Below are 16,079 nucleotides of genomic sequence, written 5' to 3' on the forward strand. Positions count from 1 at the left end.
CTCGACCTCATGTGCAAGGTTGCTGTTGATACAGCTAAAGATGGTGTGTAGAGCGTACCTGACGCAAGTTGAGGGTGAGCTAGTTGTTTAAGGGGGCGGAGGACACTTGCGAGCAGTGTGGAAGAGGCCCGGACAATCACGTACAAAGTAATAATTTTATAATAAACTTTGTCACAAGTAGGCTTACAATGAAGTTACTGTGAAAACCCCCTAGTCGTCAAATTCCAGTGCCTGTTCGGGTATACAGAGGGATAATTCAGGATGTCCAAATTACCTAACATGCACGTCTTTTGGGACTTGTGGGAAACCCACACAGACACGAGGAGAATGTGCAGACTCCACACAGACAGTGACCCAAGCCTGGGACCCTGGCGCTGTGAAGCCACAGTGCTAACCACTATGCTATCGTGCTCTCCTGGTCCTGCCAGAAGGTGGTCAGCTTCTCCACCCTGTGCCTCGGTATGGCTGGGGGATCTGTTGGAATTTCTGCATTTGGAAATGGTCAATTGAAGGGTTCCCAAGAGATATGGTTTGTTCGTCTTACATTTTAAAGAGCTGTTTACCGTCACTGTTAAGGGGAGGGTGTTTGTGTTGATTTTGCGTTATGTTGTGTATTTACTATGTTAAAATATTAAAAACTTAAATAACTTTTTTTTTAAAAGATAAACTTTGCAGGTCAAGTAGTATACATTCAGACACGGTAAGCAACTGCATGGCAATATTTGAACTTGCAATAATTTTCCACAGCTTGTTTCCTAACTCAGCCTAGAAAGAAAAAAATGTTCTTCACTAAACAGGGAACAAGTCGAACTCAACTAAACCTTCTACCGTTCTTGGGCACATCTTCACAGTTGTTTACATAGTGTACTGGCAGAGACCTGCATTCAGGTTTATTGCTCATCTTCTTTGGCAAATAATTGTCCTTTGCATTTGTGTAGGGGAAGAGGGATATAAAGGACATAGAATAGAGAAAAGAAGTGCAAGAGAGACTCCCAATGCATCATCACTAATACATAGAAAAATTAGAAAGTGAGCCCTTCCATACAACAAACCTCAGCAGAAATGTGGCTTTTGAAAAAGTGGGAACACTGCCTTTGCAATTCCACCCAAAAAGTAGCAACGTTAATAAATTTAACGCACCAAAAACACGTCAGTTTCTTACCTCTTTGGTAGACTGTGGGTAAGGCACGCAAAGAAACAAAATATGTCTTTTCAGCAAGAAATTTTCAGCAACCAAGATTTGTCGACAGCCTTTTAGTTCAGCAGGACTTTAAGCTTCAGTACTTCACCTAAAATAAAAATAATTCAGAGCTAAACAGTCGAGCTAAAAACAGAACTGATTTATTCAGCACAGACTGCTTCTTTGCTGAAGTTCAAATTATGTATGCATATAAACTAATCTCAATACATCAATTAATTATACACATGGTGTTGGACATCACCCATATGATTCATTCTGAAATTTCATGTATTATAGCCTGCATATATTAATAGCAAACATGTAAATATTTAGCTTGAGATGAGCATTAATTTTGAGGTTCATCCTGAATAAACTGCTGTCAGATCATATTGCTGCCATGTAACAGAAAATTAGATAGCGACTCAATACAGAAAGCTTCAGGGGTGGCACGGTGGCTAGCACTCCTGCCTCACAGTGCCAGGGACACGAGTTTGATTCCAACCTCAGGTGACTGTCTGCGTGGGTTTCCTCCAGGTGCTCGGGTTTTTCCCCCCAGTCCAAAGGTGTGCAAGTTAGGTAGACTGGACATGCTAAATTGTCCCTAGGTGGGGTTACAGGGATAGGGCCTAGGTTAGAGTGCTCTTTCAGAGGTTCGGTGTGGTGCAGGCTTGATGGGCCAAATGGCCTCCTTCTACATTTTTATGATTCTATGGGATGACACAATTTCAATTTGTTCAACATTTCGATTTACAAATCGAAACCATCCTGCTAAATACTAAAAAAAATGTTATCAGCTGATTGGAGTTCCTTTAAAGATGACTAATATAGAGCCGAAGAGAAGGGCAATAGAACTTTGTATTGACAGACAGGTACAGTTTTTTTTCACTCCTTGTACCAAATATCTAATGTAGCAAGCAATTGTGCTTTTGTTTATTCATTTCACAAAATACCACTAGGACTGTCATCTAACCTAAGCACGTCCAGGATAGGCTACTTCACTTAACAAGTTCTGCTTCAACATTAGCATCAGTTATAGAACAAAGAAAAGTACAGCACAGGAACAGGCCCTTCAGCCCTCCAAGCCCGTGCCGCCCGACTAAACTACAATCTTCTACACTTCCTGGGTCCGTATCCCTCTATTCCCATCCTATTCATGTATTTGTCAAGATGCCCCTTAAATGTCACTATCGTCCCTGCTTCCACCACCTCCTCCGGCAGCGAGTTCCAGGCACCCACTACCCTCTGTGTAAACAAAACCTGCCTCGTACATCTACGATAAACCTTGCCCCTCGCACCTTAAACCTATGCTCCCGAGTAATTGACCCCTCTACCCTGGGGAAAAGCCTCTGACTATCCACTCTGTCTATGCCCCTCATAATTTTGTAGACCTCTATCAGGTCGCCCCTCAACCTCCGTCGTTCCAGTGAGAACAAACAGAGTTTATTCAACCACTCCTCGTAGCTAATGCCCTCCATACCAGGCAACATTCTGGTAAATCTCTTCTGCACCCTCTCTAAAGCCTCCACATCCTTCTGGTAGTGTGGCGACCAGAATTGAACACTATACTCCAAGTGTGGCCTAACTAAGGTTCTATACAGCTGCAACATGACTTGCCAATTCTTATACTCAATGCCCCGGCCAATGAAGGCAAGCATGCCGTATGCCTTCTTGACTACCTTCTCCATCTGTGTTGCCCCTTTCAGTGACCTGTGGACCTGTACACCTAGATCTCTGACTTTCAATACACTTGAGGGTTCTACCATTCACTGTATATTCCCTACCTGCATTAGACCTTCCAAAATGCATTACCTCACATTTGTCCGGATTAAATTCCATCTGCCATCTCTCTGCCCAAGTCTCCAATCTAAATCCTGCTGTATCCTCGGACAGTCCTCATCGCTATCCGCAATTCCACCAACCTTTGTGTCGTCTGCAAACTTACTAATCAGACCAGTTACATTTTCCTCCAAATCATTTATATATACTATGAACAGCAAAGGTCCCAGCACCGACCCCTGCGGAACACCACTAGTCACAGCCCTCCAATTAGAAAAGCATCCTCCCATTGCTACTCTCTGCCTTCTATGACCTAGCCAGTTCTGTATCCACCTTGCCAGCTCACCCCTGATCCCGTGTGACTTCACTTTTTGTACTAGTCTATCATGAGGGACCTTGTCAAAGGCCTTACTGAAGTCCATATAGACAATATCCACTACCCTACCTGCATCAATCATCTTTGTGACCTCTTCGAAAAACTCTTATCAAGTTAGTGAGACACGACCTCCCCTTCACAAAACCACTAATACGTCCATTTGCTTCCAAATGGGAGCAGATCCTGTCTCGAAGAATTCTCTCCAGTAATTTCCCTACCACTGACGTAAGGCTCACCGGCCTGTGTTCCCTGGATTATCCTTGCTACCCTTCTTAAACAGAGGAACAACATTGGCTATTCTCCAGTCCTCTGTGATATCACCTGAAGACAGTGAGGATCCAAGGATTTCTGTCAAGGCCTCAGCAATTTCCTCTCTAGCCTCCTTCAGTATTTTGGGGTAGATCCCATCAGGCTCTGGGGACTTACCTACTGTAATATTTTTCAAGATGCCCAACACCTCGCCTTTTTGGATCTCAATGTGACCCAGACTATCTACACACCCTTCTCCAGACTCAACATCTACCAATTCCTTCTCTTTGGTGAATACTGATGCAAAGTATTCATTTATGGCACAGTTGGTAGCATTTTTGCCTCCGAAGTTCGAGTCCCACACCAGGAATTGAGCATGAAAATCAAGGCGGAGTAATATTCTGGGAGTGCCGTCTTTTGGATGAGATGTTAACTTGTTCCTCTTCCCCCCCTAGCCCCTGGGTCAAAATAACCAATTTTGAATAAGAGTCGTGGGGTTATCCCTGGTCTACTGGTAAATATCTATTCCTCAATCAACATGACAAAACAGTTTATCTAGTCATTGTCACATCTTTGTGGGAGTTTGCGGTTTACAATTTGGCTGCTGCATTTACTATGACAGTGACTACACTTCAAACGCATTTCATACATAGAGCACTTAGAGAATCCAGGGGCCATGAAAGGCACTATCTAAACAAAAGTCTCTCTTTATTCCGCAATTGTACTGCCACTTGTGCATGCAGCAATACAAAAGTGCCCTTATAACCTGGCAGTTAGGTAATACCTGAAATCTGGAATTAGGATTGCAAGAGCCACTCCTCCAAAATCTGTGTAATTTCACCATGAGGTTATCAGAGCAATAGCTTCAGTATATCAAACAAAGTCATTGACAAAGAACTTTGGGGTCTGTCAGACCTACTTCACCAGCTTCCCCTGAACCAAGAGTACATAGATTGGATGAGGCATTTACATTTTGTAGGTTGGCTACTTCAGTTACTCTCCATGTTAGCCTGGCCTTTGAATCAAAAGGCTGGAGATTCAAATTCCACATTTCAGCTCATAATTTAAGCTGATACTCCCATGCAGTACAAGAGGGACAAGCTTTTGATTAGATTTTAACAGAGGCTCAGTCTGCCCATCATACAGATATTAAGGTGTCCTTGGAACAACTTAAAAAAGGAGGGTACAATTGGTGTCCTAGGCAACATTTACAACGCCAAATGTAGGCATTTATCTCATTGTGGGACATTCTGTGCAAAAATGGTTTCTGCACTTTCTATGTCACAAATCAGTGATTACACTTCAAAACTACTTTGTTTGCTATGAAGCATTTTGGGATGTCCTGAGTTCACAGAAGTGGTTATATTTCTTTCTTATAACAACTTGCATTGCAGCTTTAAAAAAAGTCAACCATCCTACAGCACTTGACAGAAACATAATCAAACAAACATTAACATGCTGGAGAAATATATATTAGGAAAGATGACTAAAAGCTTGGCCAACGAGTTAATTTTCTAATCTTAAAAAGGACAAGGAGAGGCGCTCAAGGAGAGAATTCCAGGTATTCAAGCAGAGGGAGTTTAACTTAATAATAAAGTCTATCAGCTCCCTGCACCTGTTGGGCACATGGGTGGAGGCCGAGAGGAAGACAGGTTTAAAGAGAAGCTGGGATTATTTTATCTCTTCACAAAGTTCATGGTGCGAATTCATTGGGCAGAGGAGTGAGGGGTCTAACCGTGCTTAATATGGTCCAGTCAGATTTGGTGATAAATGACTCAACCAGTTGCATGCTACACATGTCCAAATCTCTGCCCTTTGACCTTGAGGTAGTGAATATGGGGTCCCATAACAGGGAAACAACCAGGGTGGGAGGAGGAAAGGACTGGGCACAAAGACAAAGGTGGGAGGGTGATTCAACGGATCAGCAGCTGCAAAAGTATTGTGATTGTCAAGACCCAAAGGCTCGGCAGTTTGGAATTTGAAAATACCATTGTAAGTGGTTTAAAGAACAGTTTTTTTTCTGGCGAGGTTGCAAGAGATGAGTTGGCAGTCATAAAGGTGGTGATCGGAGATCTCCATGAATATGGATCTCTGGAGTTTAGAAAATAATCTTTATTAGTGTCACAATAGCCTTACATTAACACTGCAATGAAGTTACTGTCAAAATCCCCTAGTCGCCACACAACGGCAGCTGTTTGGGTACACTGAGGGAGAATTCAGAATGTCCAATTCACCTAATGAGGGCTAAATTAAACAAAAATAGGGAGGCAATGGAGAATACTAGCATACATTTATCTTTATGGAATACCAGTTTTTTTGATAATCTATTGACTGTAATTAAACAGTTTCTGAATATTAGCAAACTATTAAATTCAAATAGCCACTTCTCTATGAATTTGTGTGGAAGTAGGGGGCCTTGAGGCTTTGCTTAAACATTTAGAATTGGTCAGAAATAATTATCACTCCTCAATAAGTGCTAAAGAATTAAAGGGGATGGGTGAAAATAAGTTAGTCTTCACATAGTAGAGGGTTTAAACGTTCTGCATCACAAACCATTGTGAAAGAAAGGAAATAATTTCTTAGATAGCTTCATGCAAAAGAATATTAAGAGCAAGGGGAATGAAGAGAGTGGGATTAAACAAAATAGTTAATGTGGAGAACACTGGTGTGCATGCTTGATGTGCCGAAACACCCATTTTGTGCCATAATGTTGTATGAGTAGATGCCTTTTTGGGAAGAATAGACTTGGGTCAATCATGCGTTGTAATTTACTTTTTCAAGCTTGCTATCCTATTGTATTTAATTAAAATTGTTGAATCTTTGTGAACTGATTTGTTTGTCACCTTTAGCCTCAGCTTCTTACTCCAAAAAGGAAAACAATAAAAGATCACCGCCTCATCTCATGCTTCATGTGTTGTCACAGGGATGCGCTCCAACTAGCTGCAGCAACAGTCATACAAAACAGCTAGATCCATACAAATTTAAGAGCAGGAAAGAAGTGTACTAACATTCATGATTTATGTATGACAGCCTAGCATGTTAGAGCAACAAATGGGACCACTGACAGTGCAGCACTCCTTCAGTATTGCACTGAAGTGCCAACCTGGATGATGTGCTCAAGTCTCTGGAGTGAGGGCTTGAACCAATGTATAATAATAATCTTTATTACGGTCACAAGTAAGCTTACATTAACAATGCAATGAAGTTACTGTGAAAATCCTCTAGTCGCCACACAACACCGCTTGTTTGGGTACACTGAGGGAGAATTCAGAATGTCCAATTCACCTAACAAGCATGTCTTTCGGGACTTTCTGGGAGGAAACCGGAGCACCTGCGATTCAGGGAGAACTCCGCACAGACAGTGACCCAAGACGGGAATCTAACCCAGGTCCCTGGCGCTGTGAAGCAACAGTGCCAGGGACCTGCTCTTAATACACTTTTAAGTATTCATAAAAGTAATCAGGCATTTTGATGTATTCATAAAAACAGCTACAGTACATTGCCAATTCTCAATTTGAAACTTTTGGCTGTGTTGCTTTAGGAAGGCACCAGCTGGAACAGGGAAAGCCAACCTTTGCCTGCCGTCAAACTTCCTGGCAGAGGCCTAGGGCCTTCCGCTCACTGCTGTAAATAATGACTAGCTGAAAAAATACAAGATGTTGGGATATTTTGAATAATGACATTTATCTTCAAACTAATTGTAGATTCTAACAGAAGCAAAATTAATTTTGGCCATACGCTCATATGTAGGGTCAATCACCATTTTCATTCAATTAACAAAGCAGCAGCTTACAGGATTCCCAAAATGAGAATTGTCAAATGCACCGCCACACAGAATTTATTTTAAAAATATACATGCTACACATTGTGTGCTGTGCTCATATCTCACCCATTGAAGGATGCTTCAATTCTTAACTAGATAAAATATTTGTAGCATATGTTTTAAATCTCTATGCTCATTCTCAGACTCGATCCTTTTATGTACAAAACGTCATGGATTTTTTTTAGAAACACAGAATGCAGGTCAATCGCAAAATGTATTCTTCCCTCTCCAGGTTGCTGCTCATTTCAAATGCTTTGATGTCAGCATGACAACAATCACTCCTGTCATGTGGTCAGCCAATTTTTGTTTATATGTTAAGTAAAGGGTGGTGACAACAGCACCAGCAGGGGAAAGCTTTAGTGCTGGTTTACATTAGCAGTCTGCTGGCCATTCTATGGGCCCCCTCAGCTGTATGACTTGCATTGAATTATGCAGATAATATTATATTAATTCTACTTAAGCACTTCAGAGAACAGCATGATCAATGTAGACAACTTAAACATCATTGCACTTTCTGTAATGACAATTTTGAAATGTCTGTAATGTTCTCAGATATTTTATGAATAAAGTTTTTTTTTAAAAAAAGTGATCTGCAGATCTAAAAAACAAATACAAGTCAGTCATAACAACAGATCATGAAACTAGCAAAACTTTTTAATCCTACATCTTTTGCACTGTTTATCTTCCAACAGGAAACTAAAAACATCAATATTAAATAGACCCACTCACTCGGCTATGATAATAATCAAAACGTCTAACGTGCATTATTACTTTCTACGTTCCTAAACTGAATAAGCTTTGCTGATTATCTGAATTCGTTGACTGGATTACTACTTTCTAACTCACTTATAATATCCATTGACCTCCGAAGTACACCATAAAATGGTAAACCCTAGGTGACTATTAAAAACATTTCCACGAAAATGTAAACACCGAACGGCACGGAGAGTCAGTCCAAAAGAACAAATATAATTTATATTTCACATTACAAAGTATTTGCATACTTTTGTTCCTTCGTGCACATGAGACAGACTCTGAAATTTGGCAGCCTGTTTATGGAGCACCGCAAAAGGCGGAACGATCAGTCCGTTTTGCTGCTTTTAATAACACTGCAACGAACTTCCGAAAGCTGCCGTTCAGCAAGCTCAATATCGGCCTCATAACTATTGTCGGGGCTTCACATTTAAACCACTCGCCTTTCTAACAACTTGAAGTCAAGCATTCAATTGTTTTTTCAATGATCCTGACATAAAGAACGAGACGCCCAGGAAAATAACTGAACTTGAAAGCAACTGATTCGGTCAAGAACTAGATTTTGTCTGTAAAAATGCGCCATATATTCTGATGCAAGTCAATAAATTATACAGAAAATAGGCCTATATCGCGAAGGACGGTGCAGTTGTCTGCGCAGCTGTAGCACATTTGCAATGACTCCAACCCAAAATCAATGCAGCGGAAGGGGTCTGGGGACCTGGATGCAGCACTGAACCAGCAACATTGCACAAACTCCTATGGTCGGCGCTGATTGACAGGTAGCTGGCGGGCATGCGCATTGGCCTTATCCGTTGATGGCAGGCAAAGGGCCCAACCGTCACTCTATGGAAATAAAATTAATTTCACCCCGGACACCGACCTGTTTACTGCTTTTTCTCTCTTTTTGCAGTGACAATGCAGCAACCGCGCCGCCGACACTTCTCCCTCGTTCTTTAGTTACGGGAGAGGGGACGCACCGGCAGAGAGAACGGGATAGTCAGTCACACCGCCAGCAACTCCCTCATTTCCGGCTCATTCTATTGTGAAGCAGCAAAAGCTGCACTCAGACCACCCCCCTTCCGACGTCAACGGGAGGGGTGGGAAATGAGCTCTACGTCACTGAATCGTGCGCACGTTGCGCGTCACCGAATCCTGTGTACGTTGCGCGTTACCGTGCGCCCTGTGCTACTGCCCACGTGATTTGAGCGTGAGCGGGAAAAGTGAAAATCATGTTTCATTCTCTTCATTCAAGAATCAGGAGGAACCAAAAGTCAGCTTTCATCTCTCTATTTTTGGCCTCATTTCGACTTTACCCTTAATGTCCAAAAGGAATCAACATTAAGTTCAGCAATTTTAGATCATGAACTCTGCCACCGTTGTTTTATTTTATTACTGGTTTGTATTTTTCTTCTTTCTTTCTTATGCCCCCATTTGCATTTAGACAGCTATTATCTATCCAGTAATTCACACCTCCGGATATACCTTTTGTTTATTTAACTATACCCATTACCACGAGTTTGTTTTTTATATCATAAAACCTTTTGTTATTTAATTTCACTTATTTTTTATTTATCTTTATATAGAACATACAGTGCAGAAGGAGGCTATTCGTCCCATCGAGTCTGCACCCGCACTTGGAAAGAGCACCCCACTTAAGACCATGCCTCCACCCTATCCCAGTAACCCCACCTAACCTTTTTTTTGGACCTTAAGGGCAATTTATCATAGCCAATCCACCTAACCTGCACATCTTTAGAATGTGGGAGGAAACCGGAGCACCCGGAGGAAACTCACACAGACAGGAGGAGAACGTGCAGATTCCACACAGACAGTGACCCAAGCCAGGAATCGAACCTGGGACCCTGGAGCTGTGAAGCAACCGTGCTGCCCACGGTACTGTCATACAGTACAAAGCACATAGGTAGAGTATTAAAAACAACATCAACAACAATATCAGGTACAGCGTACATAGAAATCACACTATGTTTCTAACAAGTCTTCTAAAAAAGAAAAGAATGTCTTCTTCATCAGGTGAAGGAGCTGCTCTCCGAAAGCTAGTGATTCGAAACAAATCTGTTGGACTTTAACCTGGTGTTGTAAGACGTCTTACTAAGGTTATGATAGACATAGGGGTGGCATGGTGGGGCAGTGGCTAGCACTGCTATCTCACGGCGCTGAGGACCGGGGTTTGATCCTGGCCCCGGGTCAGTCTCCGTATGGAGTTTGCTCATTCTCCCATGTTTGCATGGGTCTCACCCCCACAACCCAAAGATATGCAGGCTAGGTGGATTGGCCACGCTAAATTGCCCCTCAATTGGAAAAATAAATAATTGGGTTCTCTAAATTTATTTTTAAAAGGTTATGATAGACATAATCTTTAAAGCACCTGTCTCATTTCAAGCTGCTATAGGGGTCAGTACCATAAACCAATTTGTAGATGAGCCAGGTCAGACAATTTCATTACTTTACACAAATGGCAAGTAGAATGGTTATTCAATTTCTTTATGTGGTATATCAACCGTAGTCCAAAGCACCATTGATAGACTCGTGGCCATATAGGCCTGTACATTGGATCCCATACCCTTTATGGCCATCGAAACAGAATCATGTAAGTGAATGCTCAGTTCTCAGGTAGCTGTATTAACACCTTCATTTAAGGAGATGCACAGTGCCGTCTTGAAATATAAGTACAACTCAATAAGAGGCCTAGACATTTGTCTTGATCCCTGGTTTCTAACAGTTCTGGAGAAGATACAATGTTTGCCATGCAGCCATCAGGATCAATATCAAATATACCAGGGAAGTCTTGAAAAAGTTCTTCAAGGAGTAATTGGAGTCCTTCAATACAACACCATGTACTTCATAGTCCGCTTCGTACAACAAATAGCAAAACTTGTAGTTATATGGCACCTTTAATGTAGTAAAACATTCCAAATGCCTCACAGGATGCACTCCACAGGTTGGTCAGCCAAAAAGGTATAAGAGTAAGGGAAGTGAAAGCAGATAACGCCTGCTTGTAGTCAAGAGTAGAGACAAAGATGAGATGAACTTTCTCAGTCAGGAAGCAAGAACAGAACGGTAAATTTTCATTGCTGAAACTTTTGGCAACGTATCATTTATTTAACGTGTTCCTCAGATATGCTCAATGTAGCAATTATATGCACCCGCATCATCATTAACTCACCATTGGGGGCAGCATGGTAGCATAGTGGTTAGCACTATGGCTTCACAGCGCCAGGGTCCCAGGTTTGATTCCCGGCTTGGGTCACTGTCTGTGCGGAGTCTGCAAGTTCTCCCCGTGTCTGTGTGGGTTTCCTCCAGGTGTTCCGGTTTCCTTCCACAAGTCCCGAAAGACGTGATATTAGGTAATTTGGACATTCTGAATTCTCCCTTTGTACCTTAATACCTTACAAGTGATTTGTGTAGTTTTGAGCGTTTGTTGCTTTTCTGCTTCTTCTTGGCGATTGCAAGACCAAGATATTCCTGCTGGAATATTTGATGCTGACCCCAGAAGACTTTACGGAGCAAGGGAGCAGGGTAGTCAACTGTCCCAGATTTTCCAGAACTGTCCCATAATTCGGCATTTTGTCCCAAGTCCCAGGTCAGGCCCTCGCAGGATGTGTTTTGTCCCAGATTTCTCCCATCTCTGCAGGCGTTGTGGCTCCTTGTACATTGGCTGCAGCAATTTGTCAGCCTGTTTATGGGGTTCCCCTACTTCCATGGTCTCACCAAACCCGACCATGGCAAAGTGTCCTTCTCACTGGTCACCAAGGAAGTAGTTCTCAGATCTGCTTGCCAGCGGTGGGTTCCTATGCTAATAAGGGTGCATTTGTAATTCCTGACATTTTAAAATGCTGATAATTTCAGCAAAGGTAGCCTGGATGGTAAGGGGATTGTCAGGTTGCCAACTGGAAAGAAGATACAGCTGTTCCATTGCAGCCCCCTTTCTCACTGTATCCAGTGAAAATAAAAGATCTATGGAGGTCCAAATCTCAGCTGGGGCCGAATCTACTTGGTGAGAGAGGTGTGCCCAGTCTAATTGACCTTGTTTGCACTGTCCACCATATGTAAGGCAGGTCCCACAAAGGACTTAGAGTAGAGACCTGCTGATTGGGAATTCTCACTTCTGCTCATGTTGATGGCCATAGCTGAAGCAGGGAGAGGCTCTGCCTCCAAAAGGTCATGTGAAATTTCGAACATAAGACTAGAAGCAGGTATAAGAGTGGATCTCTTGTAATTGTGGTGACACTCTTGCTCCATCGATGAGTCCTGAAATAGCTCTGCAATTGGACCCACTCTGTCCAGCCTGGAGAGCCAAACCTTGCATGGACCTTAAAGGCAATGGACATATTCACGGCTACTTCAGACTTGCTCTAACTGATGGACACTGCCTCAGAACGTCATTGGAAACTGACCTCTCGGCAACATTGACAGCAATGAAGCACTGAATAGTGGCTCTCTATTTGATCCAGCTGGCATGTTGAAATCATACAACACCGCCTCCTCGGGATTGGAGCCCAAGGCATCAATATTCGCTGAGTATTTATGAAGGATACAACAGTTCAGTTTAGGAACTCAGTCACTGGAAGCTGTGCTGAAGAAAGTCTTGCAACTAACTATACATGCTTCAGTTGTTTTGAACAGTCAAGCACAACTGCACAGATGTAGATAGTGAACATGTTTGAAGAAGAGTCATACGGACTCAAAACATTAACTGGTTTTCACTCCACAGTGCTGCCAGACCTGCTGACTTTTTCCAGCATTTTTAGTTTTTATTTTAGACAGTGAACTGCTCTGTTATCACTATCCAGAATATTCAGGCAGTTTGTCGCTCTCGCCCTCTAATAACTAGATCAAATATTGTTATTCAAATAACATCCTTCTTTTAAATATAGGCCCCATGAAATTCAGCTGCCAGAACTATCCAGATGATGAAGAATGTGAGCAGACCCTGCAGACAGCAGGTTCCTGTGCCTCCAAATTCTGTGGCTGTCTTATGATTCACCATATGTAAGCACCTCAAACTAAATCCCTGAGATGTATCTGTGCTCCAGTGTATCGATAGAGTAAGTGAAGTTAAGTGTCCTGAGGTCTTCTGATTGTGGATGGCACTTCTTTGCGGATGAAACAACCGGTCTAGTGCCATAGTAACACAAATGTGCTCTGAACCAGAGCTTACATAATTAAATTTTGTCCTGATAGTTGTCCACAATATATGCATCTGGGTGGGTTGGTGAGTAAAGTGTGGAAGAATAATAAATAGGAGGGTTCAAGTACTGAGCTTAACCCAGTAGTGACATTTTTGTGCTAAAATTTGCTATTATAAATTCCTTTGACTGCATTTATCATGGAACTGGCCTATGTAAACTTGTCACAATGTAATTATACATTACCAGCATTGGGGACACTTTAACACATCAGTTTTGGGTCTCCCCGCTCAATGCGTACTACACAGAAACTCTTGTACTCCAACCAACTTAACTTTTTAAAGAGATATTTCTTAATTTTCCCATTTAAGCGGCAATTTAGTATGGACAATCCACCTACCCTGCACAGTGGTGTGGAGAATGTGCAAACTCCACACCCGGGGCCGGGATCAAACCCGGGTCCTCAGCACCGTGAGGCAGTACTGCTAACCACTCTGCCACCATGCACCCTGCCCAATCAACATCGCAAATTGCTCTGAGTCACTATTTAACTCAAAGTTATGATACAAAACCATAGTTTGATTTAAAATGAAAGCAGAATATCTAATGTTAAATTTAGCCTGACCTAATTATTCCATGTCCTCTAACCCCAATTCATCTGAAAATTACACATAACCTTGCTCCTCTATGTGCAACACCATGTGGTTCAACAGATAATCTTAAAAATCAGCAATAGAGTAAAGATTTAACAATAAGAAATTGCTTGCCTTTGATCCGAAACCCCACTTGGGAGTTATTTGTAAAGAGGAATGTTACACGACATGGTCTGTATTTCCAGATTAGCTCTGAATGTATAGTTACTATCATGGTCGAGACGTGAAAGAAAATATGTATGTATATGTTTGTCAGCTGTTTGTATAAAGTCTTTCTTTTGTGCTTTTCAAAGTGGACAATTGCTGAGCTGTCAAGATGTCTCCAGCTGGTCACATGCTGGCATCCAGCAAGTTAACAAAGGCTAACACCTCAAACGTGTGGAACATAACCATCTTTGCGTAGCATAAACATTCCAACAGAGCGGCGATGCTGATTGACTTGCGGGGAAGATTTGCATCAGGCGGTCAGTACTTCCAGAAAGTGGACGTCAGCAAGACACCCTCCTTGTTTGAGTGAAGGCGAGCATTCAGCAGAGCGGTGATGCTGAAGGGCTGCTGCGGGGAAGATGGGGCGGTCAGTGCTTCCAGAAAGTGGTTTGTGGAGGAGCTGTTGTCAAGGGACAGTTAAACCCCATGTAGTGATCTTTACATGGGTATGTACATAAGGGGTTAATGGGAAATTGAAAGATCACTGGGGGGCAGCACTGGTGGGTATAAAAGCAGACGCAAGTGGCTCTCTGCCTCTCTTGGTGATTAGACTGACGTGAGCAGGAGCATAGATCTAGCTCAGGGCTACTAGTGTGGTCAGACATAGCTACTGTATATAAACGTTGTAACCTTTCTACTAGTATTGATCTTAAAGTAAGAACTCACACAGTTGTTAAATTCTGTTACTCAATAAACCTTTCAATACCTCTGGACGACTTCGAGCCTTCTTCATCAAGGTGCAGAAAGCCTCTGCAGCAACTGGATTGAGTAATGCATGTTACATACAGTAGTGCTACCAAACACACTACAGTAAGGTAACAAAAGATGGTACCAGGCTGGCTTTAAAAGAACAATACTAGCTAGATTAGGTTCGAGAAAAGAAAGAAAAAGAACAGAAATTAAAGTACCGACCGCTCGACTGTGGAAGACTTCACAGCATTTGAATCCTAGACAACCAACCGATGCGATGGAACACGTGCAAGCTCCACGGCAGCTGAAAATTATGGGTAACTTAAATAGTAACTGGACAATGTTTAAACAATAGTTCCAAATATACATGGCAGCTACTGACTTAAACACAGCCTCTGACGAGAGAAAGATTGCGCTGCTACTAACAAGGGCAGGCCAGCATGCTATAGACATTTATAACTCTTTCACTTCGTTGAAAATGAAGACAAAACTAAATTTCAAGTGATACTTACAAAATTTGAAGAACACTGTAAAACACAGTCTAATGAAAGCCTGGAAAGATTTAACCTACGCAACAGGTTCCAAAAAAACGGCAAGACAATCTCTAATTTTGTCACAGATCTCAGATTAATAGCACAAGGCTGTAACTATGCTGATTTAACAGATTCCATCATCAGAGATCAATTAATCTATGGATTCTCCGAAGAACACTTAAGGGAATCACTAATGCAACAAAATGATCTAACTCTAAAAACCACCATAGCAAAGTACTCAGCGCAAGAACAAAAGAAACAGCAGTACCTTGAGTTTCTTCAGAAAAAAAACAGGGAGAAATTCCTCCACGAGGGGGAAGAAGTTAAAATGGTGTCCTCTCCTCACAGGTATCTTCTTCCGGCCGCCACCTCCAATTCAAATATGTATGCGCACAGTCAAGAGACACGCGACCCGGCGAGATCCTGTCCTGCGCATGTGCAAGAAGCTGCGCATGAGCATTACACAAAATACCGAACTCAGCCAGAAGAGTAATTTGCGCATGCGCAATCGCTTCCTACGCATGACGTGCTACTGCTGTGGCAACGCCCACTTAAAAGGGAAATGTCCTGCACAAGGGAAAAGATGTTTAAAGTGCTCCAAACTGAATCATTTCGTCTCCCAGTGTAAATCAACAGCAAAATATCACTCTCCAACGCAGAAACATGCAAACTTCAAGGTTCGCACAGTGGAT

The 16,079-nt window shown here is 42.2% G+C and overlaps 1 protein-coding gene and 2 long non-coding RNA genes across 4 annotated transcripts in view; 2 read left to right on the plus strand and 1 right to left on the minus strand.

Moving 5' to 3' along the window:
* The window catches only part of LOC140428776 (uncharacterized), a 28,642-nt gene extending 19,428 nt beyond the window's left edge, over positions 1-9,214 (minus strand). Inside the window, exons 1-2 of the long non-coding RNA XR_011948874.1 lie at positions 9,038-9,214; positions 1,163-1,289 (exon numbers count right to left, since the gene is read on the minus strand). This is a non-coding gene — a long non-coding RNA (uncharacterized lncRNA). The remainder of the gene's footprint in view (positions 1-1,162; positions 1,290-9,037) is intronic.
* cab39l (calcium binding protein 39-like) overlaps positions 1-16,079 on the plus strand; it is a 258,002-nt gene that overhangs the window by 117,301 nt on the left and 124,622 nt on the right. The gene's annotated exons all lie outside the window — the stretch shown is intronic.
* LOC140428777 (uncharacterized) lies at positions 9,378-14,872 on the plus strand. Of its 2 annotated transcripts, XR_011948876.1 has the most exons (4): positions 9,378-9,552; positions 9,741-10,114; positions 13,053-13,167; positions 14,251-14,872. It is a non-coding gene; the product is annotated as an uncharacterized lncRNA (long non-coding RNA). The 2 variants fall into 2 exon arrangements; XR_011948875.1 differs by lacking the exon at positions 13,053-13,167 and having other exon boundaries at positions 9,741-10,078.

The sequence above is a fragment of the Scyliorhinus torazame genome, chromosome 8 (genome assembly GCF_047496885.1).
Source record: "Scyliorhinus torazame isolate Kashiwa2021f chromosome 8, sScyTor2.1, whole genome shotgun sequence".
NCBI lineage: Eukaryota > Metazoa > Chordata > Chondrichthyes > Carcharhiniformes > Scyliorhinidae > Scyliorhinus > Scyliorhinus torazame.